Raw genomic sequence first — 16,053 nt, 5'->3', positions numbered from 1 at the left:
TGATAGTTTCCAATGAAATCCCCACCTCATTCTTCTAAGTTCCAATGAATACAGGCCCAAAGCAAATAAATTCTCCTCACATTATAACATTTTCATTCCCAGAATCATTCTCATGAACCTCCTCTGAACCCTCTCCAATGGCAGCTTTCTTTCTTCAATAAGCGGCCCAAAACTGCTCACAGTAGTCCAACTGTGGCCTCACCAGTGCTTTATAAAGCTTCAGTACTACATCCTTGATTTTATGTGTTAGTCTTTTTGAAATTAATGCTAAAGTTGCATTTGCTTTCCTCACTACTGATTCAGCCTGCAAGTTAACCTTTAGGGAATCCAGTACAAGGATTCCCCAAGTCCTTTTGCAACTTGGATTTCTGAATTTTCTCTCCATTTAGTGAAACAGTGACAGAATTTAATCCAGGTCACTAGTGATGTGATGGTGTTACACTAACTGCTATTCTAATATGTCACCCCTTTATGTCATTAGTGTAACATCATTACATCACTAGCGACCTGGGTTAAATTCTGCCACTATTTGTAAGGAGTTTGTATGTTCTCCCCATAACTGCATGGGTTACCTTCAGCTGTTCCAGTTTCCTCCCATATTCCAAAGACATACAGGTCAAAGGAGATAGGTGGAGGGGCAGGTGGTGCTGATGAAGCAGGGAGGTTGCAGAAGAACTTAGACAGATTAGGAGAATGGGCAAAGAAGAGGCAGATGGAATAGTGACGAGAAGTGTATGGCCATGCGCTTTGGTAGAAAGAACTAAAGCTTAAATAGTTTTCTAAATGGAGAGAAAATTCAGAAATCCAAGTTGCAAAAGGACTTGGGAGTCCTCGTACTGGATTCCCTAAAGGTTAACTTGCAGGTTGAGTCAGTAGTGAGGAAAGCAAATGCAATTTTAGCATTCATTTCAAAAATACGAACATATAAAAACAAGGATGTAGTACTGAAGCTTTATACGGCACATTTAAAGTTAGATTGGAAAGATGTATGGACAGGAAAGGAATGGAAGGTTATGGGCTGAGTGCAGGTTGGTGGGACTAGGTGAGAGTAAGAGTTCGGCACGGACTAGAAGGGCCGAGATGGCCTGTTTCCGTGCTGTAATTGTTATATGGTTATATCTATGAACTTACTGATCCTTTTACTTTCACATCCAAATTGCAATACATATCACCAACAAAAGGATCCCAATACCAGTCCCTGAGATGCACCACTTGACGCAGACTTCCAGTCTGTAGAGCATCCTTCCACAACTACCCTCTGCCTTCTATCACTGAATTGACTTAAATTTGTGATCCAGTTAGTCAGCTAGCCTTGGATTCCATGTGCCTTAATCTTCTGGACCAGCTATCATATGGGATCTTTCGGTACATCCTTAAATCTTTTCTTTTGATTGCCTGGTAACCTCCTCCCTTTACTGAGCTCAGAATGGAGTGTTTCAGAAATATATAGTGTTGAATACATAACTGTATTAGACAGGCCATATTGGTCATACACCTAACAGTAGGCTCAGCAAACAAGCATTCTATTCTAAACTCTCTTCTGGAAACAGATTGCAGGCAGGACTCCATGTGTACTCAAGTGATTAAGTAAGTTGTTTTATATGAAAACTAAAGAAGCGTTTTTATTGCTTATGGTTTACAAAAAGATAAATCTCCCAATTTTTGATTATTTACAAAGACCTTACTTGCTGCGGTGTGATTAGATCATGAGTGTGTAATGTTTGACTAATCTGATCTTAACCATTTCAGGATTTTTTAGAGAATAAATTTTCTGAAATATGCTCCTTCACAACCTGCACTTATCAGAAAATCATTCATCAATCTTCTTGGATTTTCATTAGCCTAGAACACCGTAGTTAACTTAACTTCCAGCTTGCTGAAACTGACAATATTTTGAAATTGTCCATGGAAGCTTATTGACTCAAAATAAACAGAAGGTTTTAATAAACTGGAATTAATTGTTTTTCTTCCAACCAAAAGCATTTTAAGACCTTTTTCAATCTGTTGTAAAAGGAATTTTGATTTAATATTGAAAAGTCTAGTGAATCAGTTTCATGGGAAAAGTCCAACCCTGCTTCCGGCATGCTTATTTCATGTGAAATTTCAAAACATCCTGGATTGGTTCCAGTATGATGAGGTTATCTGGTTCCGTTAAAATTGTTTATACTTTACTCAGAGTGCAAGCTTTGGAATTACTGTGGAAGTGAAAGTCTCCCACCAATGAAACCTATAACATTTCTCCATTATTTCTGATTGGCTCTGAAGGGAGGCTCATCTTCACTTCACAAGGTAAGTCGTGAGTTGGATAATTCCAGAACTGGGGAAAACCTAAGCCAGGAGTTCTCATTCCTCCCCTACGGCTGGAAGCTGCTTCAAGTAATTGAAGGCATAGCAAGCCCTCCATGGATGTGGTGTCCTAACTGTCTATGCAATCCAAGGCAGTATAATATGGACAGCAAGCTGTTGCCCATGCGACAGGCTTCTCCTCTCCACACAACTGAAGCAACAGCAGCAACCAACGCAGTTTGGCACCAGCAGTGTTGCAGGAGTTGCCAGTTAGCATTGAACTCAATGAAAGACTGTCTTAGGGACTCCAGCTCCAGACTTTACCTTGGGGTTTAGTCCTGAAACCTTCCCCATGAGAGGGTATACCCACAAAACAACGGAGGTTTGAAATCAGAGTTTTCCTTCTCTGAGATGAGCAGCCAACCATGGCTGACAAGCCCCATCTTCCTGAAATAATCGGTTTTAAAGCACGAGTAGCCCGACTTTGCCCTTTCTCCTGTCACAGCTTAGTATCTAGCTACACTTGAAGGTCAGGAGCTGGACTTGGTTGTCAGAGGCTATTTGAAATGCATGCCACTGGGAGCACTTAATAGGTAGTGGGAACTTGTCCTCATTACCCCGCAGCAACGACAACCTTAAGGAACCATCTGAAGATATAACCTACAGATCTTTAGAGGGGCATATAAAGGGGACCAGATAAGTAAGAAGCCACATCTCCCCAAATGTTTGTTCTAAATATTGGAAGATCTGCGTTGTGTTTAAGGGAGCCGAAGGTACAAAGGCCACTCAGGGCATCCCTGGAATTTGTTGAAAGAGAGTTTCTCTGCAAATCTTGGCAGTGTCAGAATGCGAAATGCCAAGCTATCAATACTAGAACTTACAATATTTACAATGATGTGCTTGAAGAGAGTGAGCATATATACAATTTGCTGATGAAACAAAGATGGGTATGAAGGCTAATTATGTGAGGATATGAAAAAATCCACTAAGAAATATAGATTTGTTGCAAGAGCAAGAAGAAGTCTGGCAGATTGAACATAAAGTGAGAAGGGAGAAATTATTCAATTTGGTAGGAAAATTAGAAAAGCAAAATATTGTTTGAATGGAAGCACTATTAGTGTATCCTTGAATATGAACCAGAGAAAGCTGGTATGCAGGTATGCAGCTTGTTATCAAGAAAGCAATCAGAATGTTGGGCTATATAACAAAGAGATTGAATAGAAAGCCATTGAAGACCTCACCTGGAGGACCGTGAACATGTTTGATTTGCTTACTTAAGGAGGGATATACTTGCTTTGAAGATAGTTCAGAGACAGTCATTATGCTGGTTCAGAGGGATGAAAGGGTTGTCTCATGAGGAAAGGTTGGATAGTACAGTATGTGCCTTTCCTCATTGGAATTCAGAAAAAAAAAGGTCTTTTTATTGAAATGTATAAGACTCTGAGGGGATTTACTGTGTGGATAATATGAAGAAGTTTTTTTTCTTGGTGGGTATATGTCGAACTAAAGGCACAGATTCAGAATCAGTGGATGGAAGTGAGGAGGAATTCCTTCTGTCAGAGGTTTGTAAAATCTTTGGAATTCTCTACTCCAGTGAACAATGGAGGCTGTTACTAATTATATTCAAAGCTGAAATCAATAGACATGAGCGCAAGAGGGGAGCTAAGATTTTTGAGAAATGGGTGGAAAATTGGGGTTGAGGCTAAGATCAGCCATGATTCTATGGAATGACTGAGAATGTTTGAGAGACCATTCAGCCTGTTCCTGCATCTATTTCTAATGTTCTTGTCTCTCATTTCCTTATGCAGTCCCTGATTAGATAAAGAATTAATGCATTCTCTGTGCTTTTCTCACATCTCTAATCCTGCATTCATTAATGCATATCCAAACTCAAAACATGAACTTAACATGCTGAAAGCCACAAATTACCATACAATAATGAAATTTCATCCATGTTAATAGCTTTTTGCTCCCAGCATCAAACTGTGCTGTAATCAAGTTGAGTTAGTAATGGAGCAATCAGTTGTTCCATAATATGAAAGATGATTGTTATGACAATGTGTCTGAGAGATTGGATCTACCATATGGCTCGGGATCAGATGTTTCTGTAAGCTGCTTTCTTCTAATCAACCCGCTCCAGAAGCTGCCTCTTGCTTTTCTGAAGCGGTTTTGTCCTGGACTTCTGCCTGTAAATCATGGTCAAAAATATAATTTTGCCCCAGAACATTAGGTGGGTTGTTTTTGGAAATATTGCTGGCAGAGCATTTCTGGAATTTGGCGATTGCTGAGCGGTCCCTATAGCATAAAAACTAGTTAAACTGGTTAGAAGTGGTTCTGAAGTGCCTCCAACATGGAATGTTAGCTCCAGCTCTTTTTTCACAGCTGCTGACTGCCTCCAGTATTTTATGTTTTTATTTTAGCTAAACTGACATTTATTTTCAATGTGTAAAAGAGAAACGTATGCATTAATATCACCATTAGATGGTGTATTGATGGAACTGATTATCAATACTTAACTGGCCAGACAACATCTATGGTAAAGAGAGGTCCTGATGAAGGGTCTTGGCCCGAAACCTCGAATGTTTACTCTTTTCCACAGATGCTGCCTGGTCTGTTGAGTTCCTATAGCATTTTGTGTGTGTTGCTTTGGATTTCCAGCATCTGTAGATTTTCTCCTGTTTATCGATAGTTAACTGTAGGATAACCAATATTAGGCTAATGTGCACTTAACATAGAACATAGAGCATTACAGCATAGTACAGACCTTTTGACCAACCAGTTAATCTACCCCAAGGTCAATCTAAACCTACTCTCCCACATAGCTCTCATTTTTCATTCATCCATCTATCTAAGGATTCCTTAAATGTCCCTAATGTATCTGCCTCTACCATATCTATGGCAGGTTGGTCCATGCACCCACTAGTCTCTACAAAGAATGCTTACCCCTCCCCCCATATTTTCCTTTAATCACCTTAAAATTATGCCCCCTCGTATTAGCTATTTCCACCCTGGGGAAGAAGTCTCTAGCTAGCCACTTAAACTATGGTTCTACAACAGGAACTCTGCAGATGCTGGAAATTCAAGCAACACACATCAAAGTTGCTGGTGAACGCAGCAGGCCAGGCAGCATCTCTAGGAAGAGGTGCAGTCGACGTTTCAGGCTGAGACCCTTCATCAGGACTAACTGAAGGAAGAGTGAGTAAGAGATTTGAAAGTTGGAGGGGGAGGGGGAGATACAAAATGATAGGAGAAGACGGGGGGGGGGATGGAGTCAAGAGCTGGACAGGTGATTGGCAAAAGGGGATATGAGAGGATCATGGGACAGGAGGTCCGGGGAGAAAGACAAGGGGGGGGTGCGACCCAGAGGATGGGCAAGAGGTATATTCAGAGGGACAGAGGGAGAAAAAGGAGAGTGAGAGAAAGAATGTGTGCATAAAAATGAGTAACAGATGGGATACGAGGGGGAGGTGGGGCCTTAGCGGAAGTTAGAGAAGTCGATGTTCATGCCATCAGGTTGGAGGCTACCCAGACGGAATATAAAGTGTCGTTCCTCCAACCTGAGTGTGGCTTCATCTTTACAGTAGAGGAGGCCGTGGATGGACATGTCAGAATGGGAATGGGATGTGGAATTAAAATGTGTGGCCACTGGGAGATCCTGTTTTCTCTGGCGGACAGAGCGTAGATGTTCAGCAAAGCGGTCTCCCAGTCTGCGTCGGGTCTCGCCAATATATAAAAGGCCACATCGGGAGCACTGGATGCAGTATATCACCCCAGTCGACTCACAGGTGAAGTGTTGCCTCACCTGGAAGGACTGTTTGGGGCCCTGAATGGTGGTAAGGGAGGAAGTGTAGGGGCATGTGTAGCACTTGTTCCGCTTACACGGATAAGTGCCAGGAGGGAGATCAGTGGGGAGGGATAGGGGGGGACGAATGGACAAGGGAGTTGTGTAGGGAGCGATCCCTGTGGAATGCAGAGAGAGTGGGGGGAGGGAAAGATGTGCTTAGTGGTGGAATCCCGTTGGAGGTGGCGGAAGTTACGGAGAATAATATGTTGGTCCGGAGATAGCTGACTCTCACAGCTATCTGGACTATTCCTCTTCTCACCCTGTCTCTTGCAAAAACGCCATCCCATTCTCGCAATTCCTCTGTCTCCGCCGCATCTGCTCTCAGGATGAGGCTTTTCATTCTAGGACGAGGGAGATGTCTCCCTTTTTTAAAGAAAGAGGCTTCCCTTCCTCCACTATCAACTCTGCTCTTAAACGCATCTCCCCCATTTCACGTACATCTGCTCTCACCCCATCCTCTCGCCACCCCACTAGGAATAGGTCCTCACCTACCACCCCACCAGCCTCCGGGTCCAACATATTATTCTCCATAACTTCCGCCACCTCCAACGGGATCCCACCACTAAGCACATCTTTCCCTTCCCCCCCCTCTCTCTGCATTCCGCAGGGATCGCTCCCTACACAACTCCCTTGTCCATTCGTCCCCCCCATCCCTCCCCACTGATCTCCCTCCTGGCACTTATCCGTGTAAGCGGAACAAGTGCTACACATGCCCCTACACTTCCTCCCTTACCACCATTCAGGGCCCCAAACAGTCCTTCCAGGTGAGGCAACACTTCACCTGTGAGTCGACTGGGGTGATATACTGCGTCCGGTGCTCCCGATGTGGCCTTTTATATATTGGCGAGACCCGACGCAGACTGGGAGACCGCTTTGCTGAACATCTACGCTCTGTCCGCCAGAGAAAGCAGGATCTCCCAGTGGCCACACATTTTAATTCCACATCCCATTCCCATTCTGACATGTCCATCCACGGCCTCCTCTACTGTAAAGATGAAGCCACACTCAGGTTGGAGGAACAACACCTTATATTCCGTCTGGGTAGCCTCCAACCTGATGGCATGAACATCGACTTCTCTAACTTCCGCTAAGGCCCCACCTCCCCCTCGTATCCCATCTGTTACTCATTTTTATGCACACATTCTTTCTCTCACTCTCCTTTTTCTCCCTCTGTCCCTTTGAATATACCTCTTGCCCATCCTCTGGGTCCCCCCCCCCTTGTCTTTCTCCCCGGACCTCCTGTCCCATGATCCTCTCGTATCCCCTTTTGCCAATCACCTGTCCAGCTCTTGGCTCCATCCCTCCCCCTCCTGTCTTCTCCTATCATTTTGTATCTCCCCCTCCCCCTTCAACATTCAAATCTCTTACTCACTCTTCCTTCAGTTAGTCCTGACGAAGGGTCTCGGCCTGAAATGTCGACTGCACCTCTTCCTAGAGATGCTGCCTGGCCTGCTGCGTTCACCAGCAACTTAAACTATGGTTCTTATCATCTTCTACACCTCTATCAAGTCAATTCTCATCCGCCTTTGCTCCAAATCAAAGGATGGGTTGAGCCCTAGCTTGCTCAACCTTTCTGCATAGGACATGCTCTATAACCTAAGCAGCATCCTGGTAAGTCTCTCTGCACCCTCTATAAAGCTTCCACATCCTTCCTATAATGAGGTGGCCAGAACAGAACACCATATTCCAAGTGTGGTCTAGCAAGGGTTTTACAGAGCTGCAATATTACGTTGTGGCTCTTGAACTCAATCCTCCAACTAATGAAGACCAACACACAAGTAAGCCTTCTAAGCAACTTTGAAAATCTGTGGATGAGGATCCCAAGATCCCTCTGTTCCTCCACACTGCTAAAGATTTTGCAATTAATCCTGTATTCTGCCTTCAAGTTCAACCTTCTAAAGTGAATCAATTAATACTTTTACGTGTTGAAATCTATCTGCCAACTCCTGACACTTTCTTCTCTATTCCCAGCTTTTGCCTTTAATTCCCGTTACTTTAAATCAGTGGTAGCATTTCAATCAAACGCTTTTGGAAATCAAACAGCTTTATAGCACTTGCCACGCAAAATGTTCACACCACAGATAAAAGCTTTTCCTTTAACTCCCATCATCAGAAGTAACTATTTCAAAATGTTAGTGAGTCATGAACTTTCCCCTCTGTGACCTGCAAGATGACTCAGGTAAAATCTGCTATGGGAAATGGAGGAAGAAGTTGGTGACATTTCATGTCAAAACCCTGCAATATGACCAAGATTGGAGAGGCGAGATAACCAGTGTAAAGAGGAAAGGCAGTGGGTTGAGATAGGTGGACTGGAAATGGGTGAAGGATGATAGAATAGATGGAGCCAGGTTGGAGAGGAGAAAGGATGGTGTTGGGAGACAAAGGCAGGTGGATAGATGGGGGCAGGCAAAAGAAAGGCAGATTGAGCCAGGTGGGTGGAGGGTGAGAGTGGAGATAGCTAGGACAGTGATAAGCATGAATACAAGGTTACCAGTTCTCGAATCTGATATGTAAAGAAGGGGAAAACCAATAGCAGGAAGGTGAAGGGGATATGGAGCAAGAACCACATGGGGGAGGAGGAATCTGTGGTTAAATGTGTGTATACAATCAGGACGGGGGGGGATGGGTGGAAGGAAAGAGGAAGATCAGAAGTGGGGAGGGGGGGAGAGATGAGTAAACACTGTCCGAGATATGCCTCTGAGATAAAATATGGAATTAAATAGAGCAGTGACAAATGAACTTCATACACAAATTCATAGCTAGGTATCACACCTGGGAAGAGAGCATAGAAACTAGAAAGTAGCTGCTGCACTCAAGGTTAATTTTGACACCCATAGCAGTGCTTCTGTTATTTTTTAAGCTTTTGCTAGATCTCTTTTTTCATGTGCAGAATCAGTAACCAATGCTGTAAGCAAGTTATTGGCCTTGAAATCATGTGTGCTTGCAAATTAACGTGCTGGGTTTAGGTACAGGCCAGACATTCTCAATGCAAGCAGCAAGATAATCATCTACAAATTTAGCAACAGGAACCATGTAAAAGGCTATGTTCTTTGGTTGCTGCTACTAGCTTTGCAGATAACCTTAAACGTTTCTGTATCTAGCCTGAGGAAATTCTCTTCATGATCATAACCCACATTGCCCACAACTTGCTTCGCTCATGGAGACTGGAATATACTCAGCCATGAAGAGAAATTGTTATTCACCCCTGGTGCTCTGAGTGGTGTGACATTTAGCACTGACCACCAATTGGGGGACCCTAAAGTAAAACAAAATCGCTGTTATCTGTCTATAGACATTACAGCTCAGAATTAGATTCAAGATCTTTATCACTAACATTAGTTGTGAAATTCCTTTTTTTCTGGCAAGCAGGTACAGTGCAATTGGTGATAAGACCCATTGGAAAGTGAATTTGAATTTTAATAAGCACTTCTTGGTTAACTAGAGCAGTTGTTAAAAAAAAGGCTGCGATGTGGCTGAAGGAGATTTATGTATTCAGAGATGTATTCATATACTACAGCCCCAACCCCACAATCATTTGCATTGATCCATTCCCATCTCATAAATGACCCCTTGTCAGACTCATAAATATACCACTGTGGCCCTGGACATTCGTCATAATGAAATCTTGGAATGACATAGTTTTTCAGTGTAAGTCACAGTTCACTCAGGCAGGGTCATCTGTCAAAACAGTAATTTCTGGACCTCTAATGACTCTATTTGTTGACTTTGAGTGATTACTTAGAACTAAAATCATAGATCATAAATTAGACAATCTTGCATCAGTTTCTGTTGGAAAATACCATCCACGGTATAGATGATGTCACTGTGATGTTGTGGAATTCACGCTCTCTCAGCCGTGGCGAAATGCCAGAGCAAACTCGATGGGCCAAATGACCTTATTCTGCTCCTATATCTTATGGCCTTATGGCTTAAGCACCTTTGCACTGCAGTGTTTGCATAAAGAACTCTGATATTACCTGCGGGGCTTTTTATCAGGTTGAAGATATTTCATTGGTTACTGAGCCAAGGGCTACATACACTTCCTACCCCATTGCTGGTGCATCTGGCATTGCCCTATCCATTCTGATGCCTCATCCAGTGCTTTCCCCCTTGAGTATTCATCATTTCCTTTCAGAAGTCATTACTGAGTCTGTTTCAACCACTCTGGTGTTAGTCATCTTAAAATCTATTAATGACATTATCAACCTTACACCTACTGAAATTTCTTTTTAGTTACTTGATCTTGATTTGAACTCTGTGCTTCAGTCTCTACTGATAACTTTGTTTTCAGAGAATCACATGTACATGAATGCTGTGGTTAGAATTTAATTTGCAACAGAAACTTGAAATTGATTTTTAACCACACTGCAGAAGACAACTATATTATTAAGATGTATCTCTGTGTGTCATGGAGAAAGCTTTAACTTCTTGGTTTTCCCAGAACAGGGATCTTCACTTGCACAATCCAATACAACAAGAAAGAGTTTGGGAATAATACTCCTTTGTTACTGCCTTTGTCATTGAGTATCAATCTAGACCTATTAGCATGGCTTTAATTGTTCATATCAAGATATATATAATTTACAAGATTAGATTTATCATGCCATGCGTGCATCTTAAAACCTCACTCAGGTTAATCACAGATAGTTTTCATTTCCTTTCATAGTGACGGAAGCAAACTTTGAACTCTCTCAGCTTTTAAGAACATATGTACGTAAATAGATTGTGATTGCAAACCTCAAAATAAGACTTAATACTGTTTAAAAGAAGTTTTACCCAATTAAATATGCTTGCAGTGGGACTTTCAATAAAAAGGATGCCATCATCTGAAAGGCTGTCATTAAAACCTTGTTTCATTATTGAGCAAAACTTCCAAAGACTTTTTGCATCAAAATTATATGAACAAACAAATCTATGACTGCTGGTGTCCCACAACCCCTGACTGAATTGTCGTCTGTCTTTTAATGTTAAACAAGAAGTCCAATCCCTGAGGGAAAAAAAGAGTAATTCAACAACAATGTATTTCTGACCGCACTCTTTCAAATCCATTAATTAAGACTTTGGACTCAGTTCCAACCCGACATATCTGACTCCAGTTCAGGATGAGATGGAAATGGGTCTGGACAGGAAATTGCTTCCAATCTCTTCCCACATCACTGTTCAGGATACTCTAAGTTCTCCCTGTAGAAGTAAGCAATCAAATATTTCCAATATGAAATGGTCTAAAATATAGTGGGATAGCTACAGGCTCTGTTTATCCCTTTCTGTGTCTGAAGACAATCACAGCTTGGCATAGTAGGAGTACCCAGCAGTGCAACTGACCTACCTTCAAAAAATGAATTATACTTTTCACAGGCATAGTGCCATTGGACCATAATTCCAATTTCTTTTGTATCCATGCTCCAAAGTGTTATTTTCCTTACTTGCTAATTGAGAAATTAAAGGGATTTGAAATAACACACATAAAAGTTGCTGATGAACGCAGCAGGCCAGGCAACATCTCTAGGAAGAGGTACCGTCGACGTTTTGGGCTAAGACCCTGCGTCAGGACTAACTGAAAGAAGAGCTAGTAAGAGATTTGAAAGTGGGATCTGATTTTGGATCTCCCCCTCCGCCTCCCACTTTCAAATCTCTTACAAGCTCTTCTTTCAGTTACTCCTGACGAAGGGTCTCAGCCTGAAGTGTCGGCTGTACCTCTTCCTAGAAATGCTGCCTGGCCTGCTGCGTTCCACCAGCAAATTTTATGTGTGTTGCTTGAAATTCCAGCATCTGTAGATTTCCTCGTGTTTGGGATTTGAAATGATAACTTTCACTTTTGCTGCTGCCAGATTATATTTTTTTCAGTTGTTAGCTATTAAGGATTTGAATAGCACAAATGCTCAGGCAAGGAACTCAGTGAGTGATAATGGCAAGCACAAAGCTACTTTGAGTTTTATTACAGAGGGATAGAGTACAAAAGCACAGGAGTCTTGCAGTGATTGTGCAGTTTGGATGGAAATACCGTAAGCAGCAGATCAAGAATCTTCACTGGAGAGAGAAAGCATTAACGTTCAGCTTTTATAAGCAAAACATGCAGATGCTGAACATCCGAAATAAATCAGAAGATGCTTAAAATAATTAACAGGTCAGGCATCAACCAGGCATCCAGGCCGATAAATGGTTCTTAACTTGAAATGTTAACTCTGTTTTCTCTTTCTATAAATGCTGCCTGATGTGCTTAACAATCCCAGAATTTTGTGTTTTATTTAACATGTCAGTTTAACAGCCTTTTATGAGAACTGGGAGATTTAAGAATGTATAACATGCAGAGAAAGGAAGGAAAGAGGGAACAAAACAAAAGATGGTGAAAGGCTAGAAAGTAGGAGAGATTAAATGTAAATTGAGAGGACCATCACAGGTGACAATGGGATAGAGATGGCAATGGGGCAAATAAAGAAGCATATGACATGCCTTGAGATAGTTTGAATTCAAGCAACAGTCATTTTCTGAAATACTTCAATACTGTTTGACAAGCTGTCACGTGCCAAACTGAAAGTCTACCTACTGCCCCTCAATCTTCCATCACATTTCATTCGAAGACAATGAGGACGGAGAACACAGAATATCATTGACACAGAAAGCTAAAGTCGTAGGTAGCCAAAAATTTAGTTATGCTTGTACAATTAGCAGAGTTATTTTGCATAGTAGGTGCCATGTGCATTTGACTTCCATGAGAAGCCTGATTCTTCATACAGAAGCCCCCTTGGATTAGTGAACTATGGCGAATGGCAAAATTCACTTAGCTCGGTTCTGACCCAGTACGTGAAGGGGCCCAAGCCAGGAGTATATTCACCAATACTGAGTCCTCCTGATCATCTGTTGGAATGGAGAGATGGATCGCTCAGAGTGAAGCTTTTAGGCTTAACTTGCTAGATTCTGCTTCAGTTCAAAAACAGGTTAGGAAATAGGGATAAAAGTAGAAAAATCTTTAATCTCAGTACTGAAAGTGAACAAACATTTCCCATAAGCAGAATGTTTTGTACGCACAAGGAAATCTGTAGATGTTGAATTTCAAGCAACACACATAAAAGTTGCTGGTGAACGCCTCGAGTGGTAGTGAGGGAGGACTATTCCTCTTCTCACCCTGTCTCTTGCAAAAATGCCATCCCCTTCTCACAATTCCTCCATCTCCGCCGCATCTGCTCTCAGGATGAGGCTTTTCATGCCAGGACGAGGGAGATGTCCTCCTTTTTTACAGAAAGGGGCTTCCCTTCCTTCACCATCAACTCTGCTCTCAAACGCATCTCCCCCATTTCACGCACATCTGCTCTCACTCCATCTTCCCGCTACCCCACCAGGAATAGGGTTCCCCTTGTCCTCACCTACCACCCCACTAGCCTCTGGGTCCAACATATAATTCTCCATAACTTCTGCCACCTCCAATGGGATCCCACCACTAAGCACATCTTTCCCTCCCCCCCACCCGCTTTCCGCAGGGATCGCTCCCTACGCGACTCCCTTGTCCATTCGTCTCCCCCATCCCTCCCCACCGATCTCCCTCCTGGCACTTATCCTTGTAAGCATAACAAGTGCTACATATGCCCTTACACTTCCTCCCTCACTACCATTCAGGGCCCCAGACAGTCCTTCCAGGTGAGGTGACATTTCACCTGTGAGTCGGCTGGGGTGATATACTGCGTCCGGTGCTCCCGATGCAGCCCTCTATATATTGGCGAGACCCAACGCAGACTGGGAGATCGTTTCGTTGAATACCTACGCTCTGTCCACCAGAGAAAGCAGGATCTCCCAGTGGCCACACATTTTAATTCCATGTCCCATTCCCATTCTGATATGTCTATCCACGGCCTCCTCTACTGTAAAGATGAAGCCACACTCAGGTTGAAGGAACAACACCTTATATTCCATCTGGGTAGCCTCCAACCTGATGGCATAAGCATTGACTTCTCTAACTTCCGCTAATGCCCCACCTCCCCCTCGTACCCCATCCGTTATTTATTTATTTATATTCACACATTCTTTTTCTCTCTCTCCTTCTTCTCCCTCTGCCCCTCTCACCATACCCCTTGCCCATCCTCTGGGCTTCCCCCCTCTCTTTCTTTCTCCCTCAGCCTCCTGTCCCATGATCCTCTCATATCCCTTTTCCAATCAACTGTCCAGCTCTTGGCTCCATCCCTCCCCCTCCTGTCTTCTCCTATCATTTCAGATCTCCCCCTCCCACTTTCAACTTTCTTACTAGCTCTTCTTTCAGTTAGTCCTGACAAAGGGTCTTGGCCCGAAACGTCAACTGTACCTCTTCCTAGAGATGCTGCCTGGCCTGTTGCATTCACCAGCAACTTTTAAGTTTTGTACACACTGTTGATTCCAGATATCCCCTTTTGCTTGGCTGTTTTCCTCCTACTGCAACAAAAAATTGAATGAACTCTGTTTCTCATTTAGTTGGGATATTCATTCCTGAACTAAAAGCCATCCCAACATCATCATATAGTGTAGATTAGATAAGTGAATAATAAATACTTTACATACTGCTTTGTTTTATTGTGTGTTATCTTTTGCTTCTATGCTTCAGTAGTTTGTAACTAAATGATATAACATGAGTTTGCTTTCATTGCAGAGTGATCTCTTTGATAACTCATAAAAGTGTTGTATGTCAGAAGCTGATGCTATGGCTAAGCCACCCACACTCACCACTGGAGTAAAGAAAATTGCAGACTAAGCTTTTGCAGATACCATGATATACATCAATTCACAGGTACTATTAGATGATGCAATGTTGCCTTGTTGACAGGTTAGAACTAGCAACACTCACAAACTGTCTGAGAAACTGACTGTTGATCAAGCCACACCCTTGGAATTCTTGGCTCTCAGAAACTTAGAAGTATTGAGAAAAGGTTAGGGCAACTACATTAGAAAAATAAAAACGAACTACTCGTAAATACTTTTTAAATGATTAGATACTTTAAAGCGGGGTGGCCAACCTTTTACATTCTATGCGTCAATTTTTTCATGCACGAGTTCAGATGCGCCATACAACTCTTGCACCCCCATTCAATTCTTGTAAAAATATGTTAATATCGTCATATTTAGCATTTTACATGGTATATTGATTTAATATAAAAACAAAATAAACATTACTTACCTTAATGAGACTTTTAACAATATATTTTGTCTTCTTTTGATTTCTTCCTTTCTCTTAATCACATATTCTTTCTGTAACTCAGACCCAAGCTCTAGCTTCAGTTTTCCTTCTATTTCAGTCTGATGTTGTGTTTTATAGTGTCTATTAAGATCATGTCTTCTATTATGCGAGGAAGTGTTTTCACAAACAATGCACAACAGTTTTCCTGACGGACCCGCTATAAGTTAGAACTCATTTTCCCACTGTTCATTGAATTCACGCTTACTATCACTTTCTGCTTTTCTTTTGCTCATTTTCTTGTGCACTGTGATGGGTAACTGAATGTAGAAGTAAGGCTTACTTTTCGAAAAAGTGAAAAACTGCAAATATTCACAAAGGACGAACAAAGCACAACTCCGTAGCGCACGAGTGTCAATTGTAAACTGACTGGCAAAAACCTGCGACGCACCGCTGGTGCAGACGCCTGGCACCTCAGGATCAAACAAGTATCAAACGTGTATTGAACAGTTATAGAGCAACTGCAGAACAAAAGTTCTTCTTTCCTAGTTTGACTCATCGAACTTTTTTTAATTGAAAACAGATTAATGTGGAAGAAGATAACATTCGCCAAAAGATGTGCACGAATTAATAAAATCGCTAAAAATAATTTCTAAGTTTTAGATTTATTCTCAGTAAAACCCATTTCTAGCTCTAAGCTACTTGAATTCCTGTTATAGATTTTTTTCTACAAATTGGTTTTTGGTTAGTACTTCTTGCATGAGTAGCCTTATTTTTTTTATTATTATCA

At 42.1% G+C, this 16,053-nt stretch overlaps 1 long non-coding RNA gene across 1 annotated transcript in view; it reads left to right on the top strand.

Moving 5' to 3' along the window:
• Positions 1-2,224: 2,224 nt before the first annotated feature.
• The window catches only part of LOC140203130 (uncharacterized), a 63,606-nt gene continuing 49,777 nt past the window's right edge, over positions 2,225-16,053 (top strand). Inside the window, exon 1 of the long non-coding RNA XR_011887291.1 lies at positions 2,225-2,289. This is a non-coding gene — a long non-coding RNA (uncharacterized lncRNA). The remainder of the gene's footprint in view (positions 2,290-16,053) is intronic.

The sequence above is a fragment of the Mobula birostris genome, chromosome 1 (assembly GCF_030028105.1).
Source record: "Mobula birostris isolate sMobBir1 chromosome 1, sMobBir1.hap1, whole genome shotgun sequence".
Taxonomy (NCBI): Eukaryota; Metazoa; Chordata; class Chondrichthyes; order Myliobatiformes; family Myliobatidae; genus Mobula; species Mobula birostris.
Note: the sequence above shows the minus strand (reverse complement) of the source record. Positions and strands in the feature narration are given on the sequence as shown.